This window comes from Amphiprion ocellaris, chromosome 9 (assembly GCF_022539595.1).
Source record: "Amphiprion ocellaris isolate individual 3 ecotype Okinawa chromosome 9, ASM2253959v1, whole genome shotgun sequence".
Classification (NCBI taxonomy): domain Eukaryota; kingdom Metazoa; phylum Chordata; class Actinopteri; family Pomacentridae; genus Amphiprion; species Amphiprion ocellaris.
The window spans coordinates 27,167,285-27,189,612 of record NC_072774.1 but is presented as its reverse complement, the minus strand read 5'-3'; the positions used below and the strand labels follow the sequence as shown (position 1 = coordinate 27,189,612).

Sequence of the window (22,328 nt, the reverse complement as noted above, 5' to 3'; positions counted from 1 at the left end):
ATTTTTGCTTTCATGTAACCTCCTAATTTGAGATGCATTAACCCTCCTGTTGTCCTCATTTACAGGCACTGAAAATTTGCAAAACCTTCAGGAAGAAAATTCCAATAATTCCTTAAAAGCTTCCCTTTAAAGTTTTATTTAAAAAAAAAAACAACAAAAAAACCCAAAGTTGGCAAGAAAATTCTTGTAAATATTTTCAAAAAATGAGTAAAAATCTTCCAAAAAAATCCTAAAAATATCTGAAGTGATTCTATATATATCAGTGAAACTTCAAATGTATAACATTTTTAACATTTCTTTTTTCCACCAAAAAATGTTCAAATATTTCCCAAAAATGTTGAAAATGTGGACATCAGAAGTTTCACTGTGAAAATCTATATTTTTTTTCCACATTTTCAAACTTTAAAACGGGATAATTTGACCTGCAGGACAACACGAGGGTTAACCATATTTTGAGTTTTCTTGTAAAATTCAATTCAAAACAAGATAATTTCAAGATTGTTTGACTTAACAAGATATTTAAAATGCATTGTCTTAAAACAAGTCCCTCCATCTTGCTGAAATGTCTCTTGTTAAGTGAATTTATCTTAAATCGAGTGGGATGAGACATTGTGACTAAAAATAAGACAAATAGACTTGGTAATATTTTGAGTTTTTGCAGTGTACCCTCTGTGTGCAAAGCATTGCTATAACCAGGAACATTTTGGGTGGACGGAGATGACAGGAAATGAATGAGACGGAGGTCTTCAGCCAAATTTGAACCTAGGACATTTATTTTCATGGTTGATGTCATGATTGCTAAGCTACTGGGGCACGCTTAGAAATTCCAAGAGGGCCCTAGAAATATCTGTGTGCATAATGTCATCCCAGTGTAAAGTCTAAGAGCTAGGTGGGATCAGACGGGAGAGACGAAGCTAATGAGCAAACCAGAGAATAAGAGAACCTAGAGAAGAGAACAAGAGAAGAGAAAAAAATAAAAAATAAAAAAATAAATAAATAAATAAATAAATAAATATATATATATATATATATATATATATATATATATATATATATATATATATATATATATATATATATATATATCGGAAGAAAAGAGGAAGCTGAAGTCACCCATTCAGAAACACCTGAATGGATAAAATGAGCCTTTTAATAGGTCTATTCCACGTACCCCAGATGACAGCAGCAATTTGCAATTTTGTTTTCTGACATTTATGTTTTTGAAGTACGAAAACAAGTTGAAACTGGAAATTCTAATGTGCATTCAAGTCATTTGCACATCTGAAAGTAGTCAAATATATCATACATAATGTTAATCCACTGCAAATTGCAGACAGGAACTGGTGGGTATTGGCTTTAGTTTTGTTTACAGTTCATCTGTCCCTGCTACACATATATTTCTAGGTTCAGAAGTTAATAAAAAACAAATAAATAAATAACAGAACTGGGTCTCTGGCAGATTTTTCCAGGCCTATAGTTCAAGAGGCTGTGCTTCAGAGGACCCAGCATGAATCCCTTCTATGGGGTTCAGTAAAGCATGCCAATGAAATGAGTAGTGGCCTCAAATGGGGAGCCAACTTAATAGCAACTATTTCCACAGGCGGTAAGTCAATATGGCACCCAGACAACATTTGGAGCCAAAGTAGACGGCAATTTAGCCAACGATTATGACCAACAGTATTTTTCCATGATACTTTGCTCCCTTACAGCTCGCTGTGTTATAGACATCGATTTTGTCTGAGTTGCCAGTCCAATCCTTGCTGAGGGCAATGCTGTCGAGCTATATTCCCTTGAATAGCTGTGATGGTGTCAAAGAAAAACCAAAGAGAAAAAGCAAACAGACAAATAGGACTTGATTTTTGGCAGTATCCCATGCCTGTGTACAGAACAGGAACAATGTTGGGTTTTTTTTCAGATTTAGAGCCATCAGACAGTGTGTTCAGGTGCCATTTAATATCCATTACATTTCTGACATTAGAAATCACAGAGATTTGTGAGAGATTGCAATGTTGAACTCAGAAAACAATGGTTTGTAAAAAAAAAAAAAAGCCAGAAAATGTAATGACAGATGCAGTGCATGTCTAAAAAGTGACAGAGCGATGAAAAGACAAAGAGAGAGATGTGCTCTGTGAACAGCACAGCATGCAGGGAACACAGCTTTCAGTGGCCTCTCCCATTTGCTGACTAATGAGTGAATAATTGAGTGCAGTCGGCCCTGCGTCTCCCTGATTAGAGCCAGACTGGGCCCCTGAAAAGACAGAAAGACAGGAGTCAGGTCTTTCTTTCTTTCTACTTTATCTCTCAATCTCCTCTATCTTCTCCACCCTCCGCTGCACAGATACTTATCACATCAGATACTAAATTATACACATATGCATAATCCCTTACACATACAGTCCCACAGTGGTGCTGATTGCTGAAACAATATGCGGTCCGATCAGACAATACACGCTGCATAATTGGCCCAGAGGACAGTGACAATGACATTAGCAGCACAGAGCACAGCGAGAAAGAACAGAAGAGCAAGACTCATGGATTTTTTGTTTTTTTAGAAATTAAATTTAAGCAGTAAAAAATTGTCTTGTTGGATCAGCAAACTACGTCCTCAGAGGTTTAAGTGTCCCTGAAGAGGAAAATGAGGAAATGTTTTTCAAAGTGTGGAGCTGAAACAGTAGTTTGAATGTGGAGAAATGAGCAGCCAGCTGTTATTCCACTGAAACTTTCTGAAGTATCTGCTATGAAGGACAAGCTCATGACAGCAGCAAAGATTTGCAGTAATTAAACATGGTGAAATGAGCTAATTAACTCATTTGTACACAGAAACATGCCCTCATCCAGACACACATAATAATAATATGAGTGTAGCTTCCTATTCAGGTTAGAGGTTGCCGATCATATTTACAGTAAAGAATCATTCTTACCAAACATGTATATTTAAAGTTGTGACACATCGCATTTCACTGCCAGAGGTCAAACACCAGTGAAAAAATGTCTCAGTGAATGATAACTAGGAATCGACTGATATGGGTTTTAAAGGGCCGATACTGATGTAGATTAGTGGTAATCAAGAAAGGCCAACAACCGATATTTGGTTCTGAAATACATTATATTTATGCTTTCACAGCCTGTAACAGCAATAACCAGTCATTCATAAGTAGGCTCCTTCATTAATGAGGGAGACGATAAACTGAATATGTAAAATACAAATAGGAGTGATTCAATAAGGACGATCTCCTCTGATATGTGGGATTGACTGAGATTCATCAGTTTGTCTCCTGCAGTTCTGTCTGCTGTTCTCCATATTCTTAATCTTTCACTGTTTGGTCACTTTTATTTTCCATTAAGGTCCAAATCTTAGAGCATTACTAGTTATTAATTTGCAGACTCAGTTTCAACTTGTGTGTGGCTGCCTTCTAATTTAGCCGCTAGCCATTAGCGTGACCTTAGCTACTGTGAGAGGAGCTAATTTCCTGGTTTGTTTCAATGTCTTGTGATTCTTGTTGAGTTTTTGCAGCTTCAGAGACATTTCTGAGACCACAGAGCGACGACAGAGAGGAGGCTCTATCTATCTATCTATCTATCTATCTAGCTATCTATCTATCTATCTATCTATCCATCCATCCATCCATCCGAACACTGTTTTGCACTCAGATCATCAAAGTTACTCACTTCACCTATCAAATGGTTTTAATGTTACTGATTGGTGTATAAGACATTGACAGTAAACCCAAATTAACAGGTGGTGTGAAAAATATAGAAAAACGCTTAAGACTCTAATTTAACATATTCCATTTATATTAAACATGCTGTATATACAGTCTATGTGTCCAGGCTGCAGAATTATTTAATCATGTCCAATAAATAACAAAATGTAGGTGAACGTTTTAATGGAATGACTCAGACTGCTTCGACAGATGGCAGATCAGTGAGGTTTTAGTTTAGCCAGTTGTTTGTACATATAATAGCTATATCTCTGGTGTTGTAAAAATCCTTTCTCAACCACCGTGCAGTGTTTTGGCATCTGATAAGCTCTTACTCATCTCACCTGTACCTGTAACATCATCTTCCCACCAACACAGTATCACATTTTCTCATGCGGGGCTGTTTTCGGTCTGAGCACTCATTTAACAAAATGAGGATGAGTTTCCTCTCAGCAGCGATAAACTCATGGAGATAAACGATCATTCAGCTGCTAAATAATTAGTAAAATTTGTCCCAGAGGCAGCGTGTGACAGAATTAAGACACATCTGCAAGTCATTACTTTCCAACTCGCTGCAGTTCTCTGGCAACGATTTCACTGCGGACAGGAGGAGAAAAATAACTTCCCCATCCACAACGGTCATGTGTCAAAATGGAATTGTTACGTACGGGAGGCTTAAGTGTGAACCACAACCTTACACAGATATTTGAAGTACGCGATGTTCCGTCTTTCCATGTGTGAAAAAAGGGCTTCAGTGTGTTTCGCATGCTCCCAATTCTTCAGCATTTGTCTCTTGTGGTCTATGAAAATGGAGAAAAGTGGATGCAAACACACACATGCACACACACGCACACACACACTTATTTACAAAACCCTGGTAGTGCAGCGCCTGCAGCCACAGTGTGCTAACAGTGAAGGTGTGTGTGTTGTGTGTGTGTTTGTGTTGTGGGACCAGTGCCAGTCTTGGCATGGCTGCTTGCCTGTCTGTGGCCTCCTGAGAGGGGACCAGGGGCACAACAAATTGGCACACAACACTCCTCAGTCCCACCTGCGTGTGTTTGTGTGCTCATGTGTGTCTGTGTGGAGAAAAGGCTAATATGTGTGTGTGTTTGTGTGCATTTGTTTAGTGAAGGCTACTTTGTGTGTTTTTCCAGGAGCCTCTGGCTGAGAGCAGCATCAGCTGTGGAGACGAGGAAGCAGAGGGCTCTTCTTTCTCCTCTCCGTCCTTCTCGTCTCCTCCTGACTTTCTCTCTCCGTCTTCTTCCTCCTCGGCTCACCTCCCTCTCTTAGCCTTCACCCCTTCAGCCCTCCGTTTGTCTCACTTTAAGCCCTTCCACGCATTTGTATTCCATGACATTCGCAGAGTAAATTGCACATTTCAGCCAAACCAACAGCTTCTATTTTTTAACACAAGTGGCACCTTGAAGGATAACGCTGGCGATGTTCTGGATTTATCTTATTGCCAACAACTCTAATGAAAAAAACAAAACCAGCAGCATGTTTATCTCTCAGCGCCTGTCTGTGGCTCTCTGCCCTGAACCTGTTTGTTCCTACTGAAGATGTCAATATTTAAAAACAGCTCAGGAATATGTACTTTCATTTTAAAAAATGGCTAAATTACTTCACAGAGCAGCTTGACACTGCAGTTTTTAGAAAACCTAACAGCTATATTTGTCTATAAGAACTACTTTCAGTGGCTAATATGTATCTGTAGCAGCAGGTAAATGTATGCTGGTCACACTTTGCAACGTTCTGATGCATTGATATGTTTTTGGACAACAGTTCATAAATTATAACAGCAAAAGAATTTGCAGAAATGTCTTTCTAGTTTTGACCAACGCTTTAATGTGAACAAACTTTCTGATAACAACATGTAAGATCAGCAATCGTTTGTTGACTGCTTTGAGCTCTCAAACAAAATGCTAAAACTGACAAGCTATCGCAATAACAGATTCCAGGTGTATATAGAAAAGTGATTTGTGATTGTCTGTAGCTGTTTTGCATCCATGACTTATGCCTTTGTTCTGTATCACAGTCATACTAACAATATGAAGCGGTAGGAAAAGGAAATGCTGCTCAAAATATTATGAAAAGTTCTCAAATTACTCACTCAAAGTTACTCACTTTATAGTAGAGCAAGCATAGAAGGGCCACTGGTTATATAAATTATATTTAAAATTAGAACCAAATATTATTTTACACCCTTTTGGTAACTATATGTTTCCTAAACATGGGAAACAAAATGTTTAAATATCATTTCTGTTATGGCAAATATTATATTGCCATAATGTGATGTGAAAGGTTAAATATCAAACACCAATACTGTAAAAGTCTCAGAGTGATCCACGCATTGTTGCAAAATAGTTACAGTTTACCCCTTTTGTTCACAGAATTGGCTAGAGGAGCAGATTGCTGAAACTATTTTTTACTACCACACTGTCTCCATTCACACATGACCCTAAAAGGGTAAAAAGCAGCAAAATTAACTGCAAATGCTTCATTTGTGACTTCCTCCTTCACCATTTTACTCTCCTGCATCTTAGTCCTCTTCTTATTTTTCCACAGCTGTGTAATAAAGCAGAGACACCATGAAATGACCTTTACAAAAGGACAGGCCCGTTCCTTCATTACCGAAAGGTGAGGATGCCATGTTTCTGTATCCAAGGACACTCGAAGATAGAACCATGAAGCTGTTTTTAATCTGCTCTTTATTTCAAATTAATCTACAATTTGTGGAAAAGGAAGATTTGAAGTTAGATGCTAGAAACAGACACGGCTTTTCATTGACAGTAGTCTCCGCTGTAAACCATTTTCCTCTTGTTAACTTTCATTAAATAGAGCTGCTGCCTGCATTATTTACATGATGAGCCAAGTATGATCTATAATCATACCTACCCCACCTCAATTCACCAATGTTTTTAAAAAAAGTTCACGCCTGACCATCTCATATTAATCTGACTGTTTCGATTTTTTAGTACTTTTTAACTTTTTGAGTTGTACATTGTTAAAGATGGGTGGGGTCATGCCCATTTTGCATAATTTTCTTTGCACCAATCTGTGGAGCAATGTTTGAAATGTCATAACTTAAGAAATAATGTAGCTCGAGTCCTGAAACCACTTTTCATAAAATAGTTCAAAGCACTATGAGTTGGAAAGCCATGATTTTTATTTTATTAAACTAACTATATTATGTAACTCTTTCAGTTAGTTCAGTTAGTCCCTTTCAGAGGGGTTTCATCTATCATAACTGCTCAATGACTGTTCTAATATTGTCAATAAACGCAAAGAGTGTAATTTAAATAATTTTTTTTCTCATTTGCCTCTGGCTCCATACTCTACATTACCATTGGTGTCAATCACAGGAAAACAATCTGTCTCTTAGGGTGAAAAATAAAGGTTTTAATATCAGAGTAGACCAAAACATGGACTTTTTTTTTGACCAAATCTGCATCATCATATAACACTGGTTTGGATTATTCCATCAAAGCAGGATTGTATTTTTGGGGACCAGATGCATATATCAATGAGCTTGAAACATTTCAGGGCCCCAACTACATTATTTCTTAAGTTACAGCTCTTTAAACATTGATCCAAAGATTGGAACGCAAAAAACGGCACAAAAATCCACGACACGCCTTCTCAACTCAAAAACTCACCACTTTAAAAAAAAACTGTCAAATTAAGGATGGTCAGGTGTCGGGTATTCTGTGAATTGAGGTGGAATGACAGCTATGCAAACATCATTGTTTTTTATTGTTTGTTGCAATAACTGAAGCCCGTTGAAGTGATCTTTCCCTCTCGCTCCACCTCCAACCAACTGTATTGTTCCATATGGTGATCAGACAGTGTAGTGAAAATCAGTGTGCTCCTCTGCACTAACAAACACTTTCACACAATCACACCGATGATGCACAATGGCACATTAAAGACGAGCGATGGCAGTGTTTGTATCGGTAAAAGATGAGAGCATCTTGGGCTTGCTTCACTTTGAATCATTGTGCAAAAGCTCCATCTACTCCTCACGTAGTGCAATATGACATCACACTTCATTGCAATTCAGAATGTCAATAACATATTAAACGGTGCATCTCGAGACCTCGTTGTCTACGAGGTTTGTAAAACAGATGACTGGACTATCTTGGGAAAGTGTTCTTCACTTAAGCAGAAGGAGAGTAGAGGGGGGTAGTCAGGAGGGATTTGATCCTGGAGGCAGAAACAGAACACATGTGGTTGCAGAAGCAGGGGTCAGAACCCTTCATCTATCTCTTAGCATCCATGTCAGTAACTTTTACAATCACTTTCTGAGCCTGTGCCAGCAAAGAAGTAGCACAAAATAATACAACTCCCACCCCCAAAACAAAAACACTTTAGATCTCCCTCACCCATTATTCTTTGCCCTGCAAAATGGCAGATGCAGCTTTAGTCCTGTCTGACTTAAGGTCTGTAAGGTTCCGGGGTCGTATTTTGATATATTCCATGGAGGTAAAGCCATTCTTGTCTGGCTTTTCATTATCACACAGTCACAAGGGGATGTTTTGTGTGTGTGCTTTTTGCTAAAGTCAAACGGATCTCCTTTAATTCAGAGACAATAAAAATCACCCAGAAACACTTGTCAGCATGCCAGCGTCTGCACATTATCTTACTACTAATACCTGCAGCTAGCTGGAAGGGCACCGCTCATTCAAGGATTCTTCAACTCCTAAACTACTTCTTTAGCATCGAAATCCTGACGAAATCAGCAAGTGGTCTGAAAACATTATTGATGCGCGGAGGAAGACAAACGCTGAAAGCAGAATGAAGGACAAGAGAGCAGAGGAGAGAAAGCTTAGCAGAGAGGGAGACAGATTTTCAAACAAGCGGGCAGACAGATAATCTGTGGACTCAAAGGAGGGGAATGTCATTGATCTCCCAGAGGACAATACAATACACAGCCCTCTGTTCAATGTTTCCACCAGGCCGAGACACACACACGCACGCACACACGCACGCACGCACGCACGCACACACACACACACACACACAGACACACACACACACACAGAGGTTAGACCTTTTGGGCGTGGTGGTGAATAGAGTCCAATTCCTATTCAGTCAGTTGGAAGCAGTCTGAGTCTATAGAGAGTCATTGTCAGGAAGTATTACCCAGCATGCCGCTCACCACATCACACTATACACAACCACCAGGCCTTCCTTTGGCTTTTAAACTCTGCATCCTTCACAACTGTTTAACCCCAAACTCATGACATAAACAGAGTTATCATAAATAAAGTTATCAGAATTACATTAGAGCAGTCACACTGTGGAGTTCACATTTTTTGTAATATTAGGTTAAGAAAATTTAATTACTGTTTATCTCTTCAAACCTGAAAATCCATCGGCGAGTTAAAATTCCATGCAAAAACTGGCAAAATTACACCATTTATCAGAACCAGAAAACTGTAAAAGCAGAGAATCATCAGATTTTCGTATTTCTCAAGGTTCTTGAACGTGGTTCTATTGGGAAAATAGACCAATCTAAGCTCAAAAATAGTGATATTTCATCAAAATCCCTTCCATGTCTCATTGCAATATTCACCAAAAACAGCTGCAACCAACAATCATGTCAAACATCTACAGACAAATGGGTTTAAACTACAGGCTGTGTTTACACAGAGCAGGTAGGATATAAGTATGGAAGCTAAATACCAACGTGAGTAGTAAAATATTGATAGTACCTGGAATCATCATCTAAACTGCTAGAACTGACAACACCTGGGGACACGGAAAAAATGCTCTACATGTTGATTCCAGGTTTTTTTTTTCCCAGTTATTGTAAATCGAATTATCAAAGAAATCTATCTTCAAAAATATTGCACTGTGACTCTGCCATACTACACAAAAGCTGTTACTGAGTTCTCTTTACTTCTATCCATCATCGTGCTGTTTATGTAGAAATACGGGATATTAAAAGGAAAAATGAGATTACAGTGAGTAAAAATATGAAAGGAGCAAAAACACCCAGAAACAGCTTGGAGATTTAAAACATATACAAATGAGTGGCTTCCTGGAGTAAAATAGAAACAGACAATATAACTAAACCGTTGTTTAAAAAAAAAAAAAAAAAAACATAGAAGAAGAAAGATGAGCACATGCAAAACTGGTCCAGCAGGGACAAAAAAAAAATCATAAATAGAATAAAGTAATGGAAACAAACAGAGGAAGAATAGAATTAACATGCTGTTTAGTGTTGCTGTAATAATAAAATAAAGTATGAAAACACAAAATGTGAGCAGATTTTACTTTTTACTTTATTCTATCACTGAAAGCTTTTAAAGAATTTGAATCTTTTTCTCCATAGACATTTGCTCATCAGAGGGTATTTAGTCTTTGTCACTTTCTTAACTGTGATCAGGTAAGTTTTGGGGATATGACACTTCTCTCTTTGTCAATGCTTTCCTTTAAACATAACACATTAGTATGCAGCATATGCAATTTCTAACAATCACAAAAAGATAAATCATCATCTTACAATGATTGTCATATATGTGCCTGCAACTTCACACCGGTGCCTAAGCAATAAATGTACAATTACAGTTGCTTTTTGCATAGTACATATATTTTTAAAAAAAAATCACATGCTATTAAGTGACATGAAGGCCAGAGTGAATATATTTTTATAGATATAAATCTGTTTTTCTATTCTGGAATAAGGAACAGCAAGAAAATAACTGTATCATAATCAACCAACTAAATCACTATAATGCACCAAAATCTGGTTAGTTTTCTATTTCTCACATCCATACATAAAAACATGACATTTATTCCTTAACAGTCTGTGCCAAACATTTAAAATCTCTTCATCTACAAATAAAACACTCATTATGCAGGAACATACTGTAGGAGACACAGTTTGCTGAAAAGCTTTGAGAGTGCTGAAGGTCCAGTGATGCATCTTGACACTTGTGTGGGAGTTTGCTTCTGAATACAAATTGAAATAAAGCGTTCTGCCACTGAAAAAAAACTCAAAAATGACTCATTTTAAGAAGGTCCACAGACCTCACAAAGCACAACTCAAAGTGAGATCTGCACAGACCGTTTAAATGTTTTCTTTGTGATTTCAAGGTTTGTGACTCAAAGCTGTGATAAATGGAACAAAATCAAACAGGCTGAAGGGAACAAAGCCTCCTGACTAAAGTGTGCCATGTGAATGTGTTTATTATCTCTTACCGCATGACAAAAAACCTTGTGAAATGGCAAAAAAATATATCTCCTGATAGGAAAAAATTACCCAAAACTGCCCTGTAACTTACACTTTCTGTAGAAACCAAAACACCCAAATGAACAAGGTTATTCCACAGAGAAAACCTGAATCCTCTCATGACAGGAGTGTTGCTATACATAATCAATGGCTTCATAAAGCACTTTGTGCATATGACAGACAATGTCGGCTGTCAATTACTTAAAGAATATTTTTGAGATTGGATCTATGGTTTTTGGAGACACCGATAATATAAATAACGAACCACCATTGGAAAAAAAAGAGCCAATTACAGAAAAATCGAGGCATGTAACTGATCCCTGTCAATGTGAGACAGAAATGGGCAGATTGATGCTGTAGTTTCAGAACATGTAAATATTTGCAGGCTGTCTAGTCGATGCAGAGCGGAGAGTGAATGTTAAGGACCAGGAGAAAGGCAGACACAGAGAGAGGGGAAAAAAAGCAAGAAATGAGAACTGATTGAGCAGAAAACAGGGAAATAATTCAACATGCACACACTGAGACACACACTGATAATGGTGACATTTGCAGCTTGCCGGTGGTTGTGTGCGGCTGGCTGATGGCCCACAGAGATGGCCTTTAGAAGAGCGACAGGCCAAAATTACCATTAAGAGCCAGGAGTATTAACCCTCCATTTTACATACACGCTCTGTGCACACACGTGGCTCATCGCCGTCTATTACCGCTCTATGTGAGTTCAATAGCTTAATAACCTCTTTGCTGGAAGGATTTGATTGCTCTCTCCTTCTCCTCGGCTCACCTATCTTCCCTCTCTCATCTGCTCCAGCCTCCATTTTCTGGACTCTCTCCACCTCCATCTCATCTCCACTGCTCCTATCAATCCTCCCAACTCTGCTCCTCCCTTATCTTCTTCTCTCCCTTATCTCCCCAATTTTTTTTCTTTCCTTCTCAGCAGAGCTGCTATCTCTTCATCCGTGTCTCTCGTTGTACAAGTAGAAGTAAAATGACTTGAATGTACTCAGATTAAAGTACACAGTAAGTCAGTTTAAATATACTCTGCCAAAATGGTACTGTGAGCCCAGTTTTTTATTATTTTTTTATCTAACAATATTAAACCATGCAAAAAAGATTCAAAAGACACACGGAGCTCGATGTTGCTAGGAGCTACGTTGCTAGGCAATGCAGTGGTTGTTTACAGTCTATGGACAGATACATATAAGTGAGTGATTTATACACGTAAGTCTGAACTTTATACTAAGTCTTGCCCTGCAGAAAGTCCTCAAAAATCTGTTCTGTAGGTTCAGCTTCTTTTCACATCCAGTCCTCTTGGTACATGTCACACTGAAGGTAAAAGTTCCTATATAAACATAGAGCTGGAGGGTCTGCTGGAAGCATTTGGGTGTTAGCATTTACCAAGACCCAGTGTAGAGTACCAAACAAAACAATGATTAACTGCAGTAAATGCAAATGCATTTTATTTTTATCTTTGCTGAAGTGTTTCCTTTCTTATCCATAGTCCCAGAATGATACCATCCTTAATAAATTGCATTTTTGTGTTTTTCGGTCTGACAGCTCTGCTCCCACTTCAGTTAGTGATCAGCTGACTAGAAAGAACGGGTCTCAAAAAATTTCTTCTAAGGCGATTTGCTTCTTGATTTCATCGTGTGACTTTTGCCGTTTTTTCTCTGCAAAAAGTTAGAATTTCAAATGTACTTGAAACAACTAGAGATGTCAAGTATTGTTGGTAACACCATCAGGACTATAGTGAAAAACAGTTTTCACCAATTAGAAAATATAGTTTTGACCAGTCAAGAGTGTTAAAGTATTTACTGTGACAAAGTACAAGGTTTTGACAAAATATTAACAGGAGCTGAAGTTTAGTTTGTTGCTTGTAGTTGTTTGTAGGAGTTTTTCCTCTGAGCTTCATCAGACAGCAGCAGCCTCTATATGAGCGTCTCCAAAGCGAGAGACTCAGATCTAATAGAAAGTCACACTTATTAGTTTTCCTATCAGAGGAAATACTCCTGCAAACAGCTGGAAGCAACAAACTAAACGTCAGCTACTTGTAAAGGCCGGATTATATTTGTGATTAGCGAGTCTTAATAATCTGACCTGGTAAAGTCAGTTCAACACCATAAAGTTTCATTTTCATGGACAGTTCAGTTTGTCACAGATGTGAAATAAGTGAATGAGAAAGTGGCTTTGTGGATTTTGGCGAGCAAACTGTGTCTTTTGCACTCTCTGTGATGTTATTTGACCAATATTGAGATAGAAATGCAGAAAAATCCTCTAAAAATGCCTTCACACAACCCAAAGTATGTAATCTGCGGTTCAGACTTGCACCGTATTGAAAGTGATACAGGTATGTTACTTTGTCCAACATAGAAAGATTGTAGTTGCAACTTTTGATTTGTCTGTGCTTTAAAGTGACCTGGAAGCTCATTCGGTGATGAAGCTGCCATGTTCAGAGGCCCTCATATCAATAGAAAGAAGTGTTTGTATGAAACAAGCATTAGCATTACTACATTGGTTACCCAGTGGTTTTAGAGTTTACAGTTTTTTTCATTACTTTAAAGACTCATTGTGGGCACGTTGCAAGTTAAAATTCTGAGTTGCTCTCTCTTTCCCTCCCAAAGCATCCCTTTAAAAACTATATATTACAAATAAATCCAGTATCTTTAAGGCTTGACATGTAATTTTGTATTCTAGATATTCATCTTCATATGTTTTGCTGATTTCAGCCTGACTTACACTACCGTTTAAAAGTTTGGGGTCACTTAGAAATGTCCTTATTCTTGAAAGAAAAGCTGTTTTTTTTTCAATGAAGATAACATTAAATGAATTACAGTCTAGACATTGTTAATGTGGTAAATGACTATTCTAGCTGTAAATGGCTGGTTTTTAATGGAATATCTCCATAGAGGTACAGAGGAACATTTCCAGCAACCATCACTCCTGTGTTCTAATGCTACATTGTGTTAGCTAATGGTGTTGAAAGGTTAATTGATGATTAGAAAACCCTTGTGCAGTTATGTTAGCACATGGATAGAAGTGGGAGTTTTCATGGAAAACATGAATTTGCCTGGGCGACCCCAAACTTTTGAACAGTAGTCTATGTCCTTCATTTTTTTTGTGTAAACGACTTCGAAACACCGGTTTTGAGAGGTTCCATACAATTAAACCTGTTCACAGTATTGTTATTAGTTTTCAGATGACTATGTTATTGGCTACGAAACGTAACTTTTAAAGCATTATTTTTGGGGCATTTTTTGCTGTTATTTGACAGGACAGTGAGAGAGAGACAGGAAACATGGGTAGAAGAGTGGAGGAACGACATGCAGTGAATTACCATGAGCTGGACTCGTCAGGGACTACAGCCTATGTTCATGGGTCGCCCAACCAGCCAGCTGAGCTATCCAGGTGCCCAATGTAACTTAACTTGTATAAACATATTTGTAATTTTTGGTTCAACAGACAGAATACCTGGTGAGGAATATAACAGCCTTCACTGAATCAAAGCAGCTAAGCTGTGTTTTAGCCTTTGTATTGTATGTGCATAACCCCAACCCCACTGCAGCTCAGGGCTTCACTGATGTAGAAGCTTTTACCAACAGTACTGACTCTGACAGCAGGGAATACACAGGCAGGGCAGTAAACAGACAAACAGACCGGCTGATACTCAACAGGCTGCACTATTTACTGGTCTGCAAAGTCAAGGTGGGAGAGAGGCGCTACGTTAGCCTCGGTCCGTGTGCAGGAGTGTCTAACAGTGTGAGAGAAAACCGCTGCTTGTATGTGAGTCTCTGAGTGTGTTGTGTACGTGCATGTGTGTGTTATCAGGCGAGTGCAGACTCTGCTGTCCAGCGGTGTGTGAGATGAGACAGAACGAACGATTTGCCACCATGAAACACTAAGCAGACTATTAAACACACATACACATGCACACACACACACAGGCATCCTCTCCAGCTACATACACACACTTTTCCTCTTATCTGTTGTACCACACAGACAACACACACACCCGCGCTCATTTAGCGGCACTGCAGCGCTATCTGGGTTCACTATTGGTCCGTATCTTGGCCGGGGGCAAGCACTCAGGCATCCACAGATGGAAAACTAACCAGTCTGTGGCCCCCACTCGCCCTCACATGGCACACACTCAAACACAACACTTCACTAATACTGAGTTAAGAACTTCTCCTTCAGCACAGAGGTCATGGTCAGCTGCAGACTTCTCTCTGAAGCTGTAGTCAGAGTCCACCTAAAGAAAATGCAACTGATACTGAAAGAGTTAAGGAGCTCAGTGTTCATCAGTTTATTCCCACTTTTAACCATGTCCATCATGTGTTGTCGTTTCTTCTAAATTTTTTGGAGCAGTTTCTATCAAAACTTAATTACTGCCTTTGCTCTAATTATTTAAACTGCGTGTGAGTTCTGCAGCACATCTGCAGATTCCTTTGAGTGTTTTTCTTCAGTATTAAAGTGAGATACAATGTGGGCTTTTTCATTTTGCATGATGCAAACTCAACATGTTATTAACTATGAATCAGAGAGCCGCGCTGGGAGCACAGGCGAGAACAGTCTGAACGATATTCATTAAAACTGGCGGATGATTCAAACAAAACAAGGCCAGCGGAGCCGCAGAAGGAAAACTACCACGCTGCTATAAAACTGGAGCCCTTTTGCCTTCATGCGGTTGTTATGTGAAAAATAGGCTGATAGGAGGAGAGGTGGGGTGTGATGGTACAGGCATGCACCGAAAACACACAAAATCATTTTTATCGACCAGCTCTGGCAGGAAAACCTTGTAGTTCAAAGTCAAGCAAGATTGAAAATAGTTCTACTTTCATTAACTTAAGTTAAATTTAACTTAGTGATTCAGCTGTCCATTACCATCCTTTTATGGCCTTACTATCTTTACATTTTTACAATTCCCTACCTGCAACAATGCAGACCAGGGTTGGCATCACCATTTTACCCCATACTTCTCCTCAGGGACTTCTGCAAATTCAAAAGAAAGTACAGAATCAATTTTTGGTTCAAGGTAAAACATTTTTCTGAAGAAAATGTTGTTTCATCTGCATTCTTTCCTTACTGGCACAGTTTTCTTCAAATCAATAAACAGCTGCATCGTGCTTTCCTCAGTTTCTTATATTCTTAATTGTTTTAAAGTTAATTTTCATATCAGAATTAAATTTAATGACACAAAAGCCACTTTCATTGTCACGAGGAGTCTAAAACTTGACAAAAGATTGTGTCATCAGGGTTGTTTTGTACAAGAAGACGTTCAAAGCACTGGAGAAAAAGTGAGACTATATATTGGCATCATAAATATATTAATATTCCTATTAGAGGCCTTGTTACAGACTGTGATGGAGAAACAAATACAAATGATGAGGCTGTATCAAAGCTATTTGGCTGTTTGTATTGGTAGCGATGACTCCGTTATCACTAAAACAGAAAAAGCTTGCTTCATAGGTTCAGGCTTTCTCGATGTCACATCTCCTAAACTGTAAATCAAAACAATCCCCTTTCTTGAAACAACCACACTCCAAAATATACATTTAGCATTCTTATCACCTCATCATTATTTTATTTTGGCAAATATCTTTAAAAAACAAATCCTACTTTTCAGTTTTTGGGGGGTTGATGACTTTTCTAATAAAACCGACAGAATTAATGTCAGGAGCTTTTAAAATAGAGTGAATGAGACACATTGAATCTCCTTTTCCCTAAAAGTTTCTGATGGCAGACTCCCAGCAACCCAAGGGTTTTGTTTATTTCGGGTGTGATGCCAAAAATACGAACAAGATGCAGCAACACAGATCAAATCTGAATATTATTCAAATAAATTTTCCAATCTCAAGTGACTTGTTTTACTCAGGCTTAAAGCATACCCTTTCTAGACAAATTTACAACAGCGCTTTATTTTTATTTTTTTTTTGCATAGAAAACAGGTTGAGATCACACAGACTGCACGGAGGAGCTCACCTTTCCTGTGACATGTGACTCCAGATTTTGTATACAATTATCAGAAACGTCAGTTATTACCGATCGAGGGGTTTTCTAATGATCAGTCATTAGTGTTAATCATTACTCCAATACACAGAGCAGCTACATAAATCCACACACACCAAATTGAAATGATAACAAGACTGCTAAAAAAAAAAGTTGTTAAATTATTGAAAAAAAAAAATAGCAGAAGCAGACTGTTAAAAATCTATTTAGGTCTCCAGAGAAACTTGCTGCCTGCTGATATTTGTTTTGTTCCATTTGTTCTGTTTTTATTGTCTAACTACCCCGGGCCAAACCATCACAAGTGTCTAGCAGGGAGGGGGGGGATGTTGGGGGAGCAGCCAAGTTGAGGCAACACTAACAGATTTACATTCAGGAGCCATTTTCTCAGCTGCCCAGAATCCAGTCTGAAGAGGTCTCACTCTCTCTCTCTCTTTCTGTCTGTCTGTCTGTCTGTCTGTCTGTCTCACTCTCTGCATCTCCATCACTCCCTTCATTATCACAGTCCACTTCATGAGAGAGTAAAGGGAGGAAGCGAGGTTGGAGGGGGGGTTGGGGGGTGGAGGGGCTGGAGGGTTAAGAGGGAGGGAAGGAAAAGGTGCGAGACAGAGAGCGAGAGACTGACAGACTGGGGGTGGGTGGGGGTACAGAGAGCTGGAGCTATCTGCTGAAATATTCATGTTGGTGCCAGCAGCTTTTCCATTCCCCGCTCAGCAGGGGGCTGCTGTTTGATACATCCATCGCTCTCCCTCTTCTCTTTGCTCCCCCAGCCTCCCCTCTGCCGCCTCCCACCCTCTGTCTCTCTTAACTAGTAAGGCTAGTAGATAGTAAATGCTCTTCAAGAGATGGAAGGTCTCCCTCTCTCCCTCTCTCTCTCTCTGCCAACCTGCTGGACAAAGCATCTTTGCCTCTCGGACGTAAACCGTTCTGCAGCGATAAAACAACTTCTGCCATTAAAAACGAGGCTTTCATATGTTCCATAATATTACCATAATCACGGAGAAAACAAAATCAAAATCAAAGCTTGTGGGTGTTGTTTGCTGCACAGAAGGTAAAGCCCCATGAGGTAAAGTTATGATTCGTGACACTGGGCTGGATAAATAAAACTGGCATGACTGATACCTGACTGTCCAAATGACCACTATTTACATGCCAGCTTGAATCACGACTGAATATGCTGTTTTTGGGCATTACACTGAAGAGGTTTCTTGATGTGACACTGGACACAACGGAAACAGAGACTCCTATCTCAAAATTTTAGCCCTATTAAGTTTCTTTATGGATTTTTCTTTCACACAATTTACCATTTTGCATAAATGGTGACGAAGGACAAGCTACCACTTTAATATGATCACAAGCAGCATTACCACGAAAACGAGGTTAAAACTACATCTTCAAAAAGCATGCAGTTTTAGATAAATATAATCAATACCAGACCTAAAAATCTCACCCATTTTAAACAATATCACATCACCCTGTTATACTGTCAGAAGTAATTAACACAGAGTCAAAAAGGTGAGAAGCAGCCATGGCTTCCTCTCAGGGATTTTCTAATTAGGGCCATGCATTTATTATTTTGTACCGAGCTCCAGCCTCAAATAGCTACTGGCAAGTTTAGCATCGCGTTGCAATTATTTATTGAAGAATTACTGTCAAAGCAGGTTTTAGTTAAGCCAAACGCACATGGACAGCAACACTCGAGGTAAACAGAAAATGAAAACTGGGGGTGTGACCATCGGGGGAAATCGCGTCTTTTTGAAGCTGATAATGTAAGTAATACTGGTGTAAACGAGAAACCGGAGCGCTGTGATGAAAATCTGCCCAAAGTTTGTGAGTAAGTGAGCAGCTAGAGAGAATCGTTTGTCATGGTGTTGCATGACTTTTGGAAAGAATTTGGTTCATTCACTTCAAGTTTTATCAGAAATGTTTACTGCTCCAGTGGCCTTTCTCCACGGAGCCAAGAAAACAGTCCAAAGGAAACACAGCTGAAGTTGAATAAAGCAGCAGTTTCAGGCTTGGAGGGCGGGGTTGTGCCATTCGGTGAATAACCACATCATTTTATTTAGAACCGATGTCAGGACTGGTGGTTAAACAGGGAGGGGCTGCCTTCATGGTAACCCTGCATGATGTGTGTGTGTGTGTGTGTGTGTGTGTGTGTGTGTGTGTGTGTGAGTGCACATTTAACCAGCACATGTGTTGGGGGATGTGGCAGATGTTGCAGAGGCAAGGATTAGTGTGTGTGTCTTTAAAAATATCTTTGCCACAGTGGGAAGCCACAGTGGCCAATTACAGTGCAGCATCTGGGCTAGTGCACATTTATTAGTGTGCGTGTGTGTGTGTGTGTGTGTGTGTGTGTGTGTGTGTGTGTGTGTGTGTGTGTGTGTGTGCGTGTGCGTGTGCGTGTGCGTGTGCGTGTGTGTGTGTTGAGGGGATGGGGAGGTTCAGGCGGAGTTCAGGTTATTCACATCTTAGCATGTAGAGTTTCGGTAAATGGTGCAGCTCGTGTACAACAATGGCGAGTCTTTGTGTCACAGCAGCACAATCTAAACACACACCATGCAGGAGATGACAGGCTGCAGAGAATTAGAGGGAAGCAGAGATGTGTAAATATGGCGAAGCAATAGAGACAATGGTGAGAATGGAAAAGCCACTGGAAGGAAGGAAGAGCACTGGGAGAGAGAAAGAATAACTAAATAAAAGCTCTATCATTTCCAGCAGTGATGTGAGATTTTTTTTTACTCCACACTCTCAGAAAAGAAGGTGCAGAATGAAACCATAACAAAAGGTACACCTCTGCACATTTTTAGTCTATTGCATAATTCCTTGTGGAGTCAGTGGAAAACTAATTCTGCTCATTTTATTTTCTCATTTTTAATTAAACCACTCTGAGATTGTGATTGCCTGGCAGATTAACTGTTCTGATGGTGAGTCACTGGTTGGGCAGATTTAACTTTAATTTCATTCAGATGAATCAAATCAACAGAGGAAGTGAAACACTGCTGTGTGGGTAAAGTTTCTGCAGAGGTATTCTAACACATTAACAGTTTCTTTTAAAAAGTCATATTTTGTTATGCCTTCTAATTATGTCATTGCATTTCCGTTGGTGCTGTTTTCTAGCTGCCCAGCAGGATCATAATATGCTAAAGTTGACTTAGTAACACAAAAAAATCTGTGATTGACAATAACATGGATGAGCTTTTTCCATCTCCATTGTTGTCCTCGCCATTAATTAAATGATGTAAAAATCTCCTATAAGTCCGAGGCGATAAGAATGTGTGGTGCAGTCATACACAGAAAAACACTACAAAAGGAAATAACCATTAATCACCTGTGTACTTCTAAGCCTTTGTGTTATTTCAGGGAATTAAAGGAGGAACCCAATTTTAATTGAGCCACAGAGACAATTGACTGAGCTTCATTTTAATTACTTTGGGGAATCTAAGAGACAGGCTACTATAGGAGGCATAAGGTTATTGATGAGCAGAAAATCCTGCTCTATTGCTGCTAATTATGATTACAACAACACAAGATCATGCTGGCTGCCTATCAGATATCCAGTGATGTGATCCATCCCTAATACCTGTATGTGCTGGGAGGTTTCTCTGCAGCTCACAGGTGTATTTCTCCCCCCTGTTCATGCTCCTAATGAAAAAGTCAACGTTTTTTTTTTTTTTTTTTAAATCATTTTGCTAAATTTCCATCACCTTCTCCCATTTTTGTGTCCACTTCTTAATGCAAGCTTATTTTACTGAGCAGTTCAACACATTACAAGAGATTTCTGATCACTGAACCCACAACATGCTGCTATAAATGCTAGTGAGGATAAATAAAGGGCACCAGATGAAGAGTTATAGGTGGAGCAGGATGACACTGAGAACAAGGGGGAGTAGTGGCAGTTGGAGAGCTATTCAATGAGAATGAAAGCTCTCAGATAACTTTAGAGCAGCTACAATTGACGATGTCATCAATCACGGTTTTCCCATGTGTGAGGCAGAGGACAGAGCTGACTCTAATGTGAGCACATTGACAGGAGCTTTCATTATTCATACATTCAGTCCACATACTGAGCTGGCAGCACAATTTGCAAAGCACACCTAAGCTACAAAACTTCCACTATGTGCTAAGTATTCACTTCAGCCCAAAACACTGCATTACAATAGACTATAAGCTGAGAATGAATATAGATCTTGTAAACACTTCATAGTGAAAAATATGCAATAAAATGAAATCAAACATCAACGCTTGTGATCCTACATTGCATTATTCCACACCTTTAATCTGTCAAGAAATAATTATTACTACACTGACAACAGTAAATGGTGATGTGATTGTATTTCTATTTTTAATTAATAGACTAAAAGTGAAATGACCCCAGTTCTGCTGCGATAATTGGCTTTAAAACAGCTCATATGGAAAATCTATTGGTCTCAAAGACAGACTGATGTCTCTGGGTTCAGACGGCTGTCAGTCAGATATACAGAAGTGCTTTGGTTGGCTGTTAGTTTTGTAAATATATTGGCTACATGTAGTCACTGATCAGCTCTTGGAGGATAAGAAAAGCTGGCCTACTGCCTCAGTAAATGGAGAGAGAGAGAGAGAGTAACGCAGAGTATGGATTGCTGCAGTGGATATATTGCTGTGTGGAGCAGAATGTGCCCAGCAGGACAGAATTAGTCTATCAAGTAGCATAAGATAAAGCATGTAAAATATCCAGTCAGATAATGGCCGGTCCAGGATATCGACTGCAGCAGAGCACCACAAAGCATCCTGCATGTGTTCACATCTGATGCTGGGGAGGGACAGAATGGAAGCCAACCCAATAAATCTCTCTGTTTTTCTGATTTTGCTCAAGAACCTCATAGATTCTGTATTAATTTTAGTTTAACTATAGCCTCCTGGTTATTCCAATCGCTTCTACCACAGTTAGACAACAACTGCCTCCTGGGAAACTGCAGCCAGAGCCAAGAGACACATAATCCTATTCCATTTGCTGATCAGTGTATGTCTTTGTATGCATGCTTATTTTCTAATCTGGTCTGATGTAAAACACCTCAATCGCCACACACATTATACGTCTCCATTTACTTTTCATAACAGCTGAAAACATTCAAAGTTTTTTCCTGAATGCAGGGAGGCTTTCAGCGCACCTGCCTGTGTGGAGGAACAGTCCAGGTAATGAATTAGTGTTACTTTGTCCAGACAATAACAAAAAGAATAAAGGAGTGAAAACAGCAATTTACACACTCACCATGCAGAAATTAACCAGCCCACTGAGTGTTGTTTTTGGCCTCCACCTCGTGTCTTTTGTCCCTTTGCTCTGCTGTTTCCTCTACAGGGAGGTTTACTGTGTGTCCATGTGGAGCTACTGCCCCCCTGTGGTCGAAGTCCGT

The 22,328-nt window shown here is 39.2% G+C and overlaps 1 long non-coding RNA gene across 1 annotated transcript; it reads right to left on the bottom strand.

Moving 5' to 3' along the window:
* Positions 1–1,974: 1,974 nt before the first annotated feature.
* LOC111582163 (uncharacterized) lies at positions 1,975–22,265 on the bottom strand. Its single transcript, XR_002747312.2, has 3 exons — positions 22,187–22,265; positions 15,863–15,924; positions 1,975–2,248 (listed from the first exon to the last, which is right to left on the bottom strand). It is a non-coding gene; the product is annotated as an uncharacterized LOC111582163 (long non-coding RNA).
* Positions 22,266–22,328: the final 63 nt, after the last annotated feature.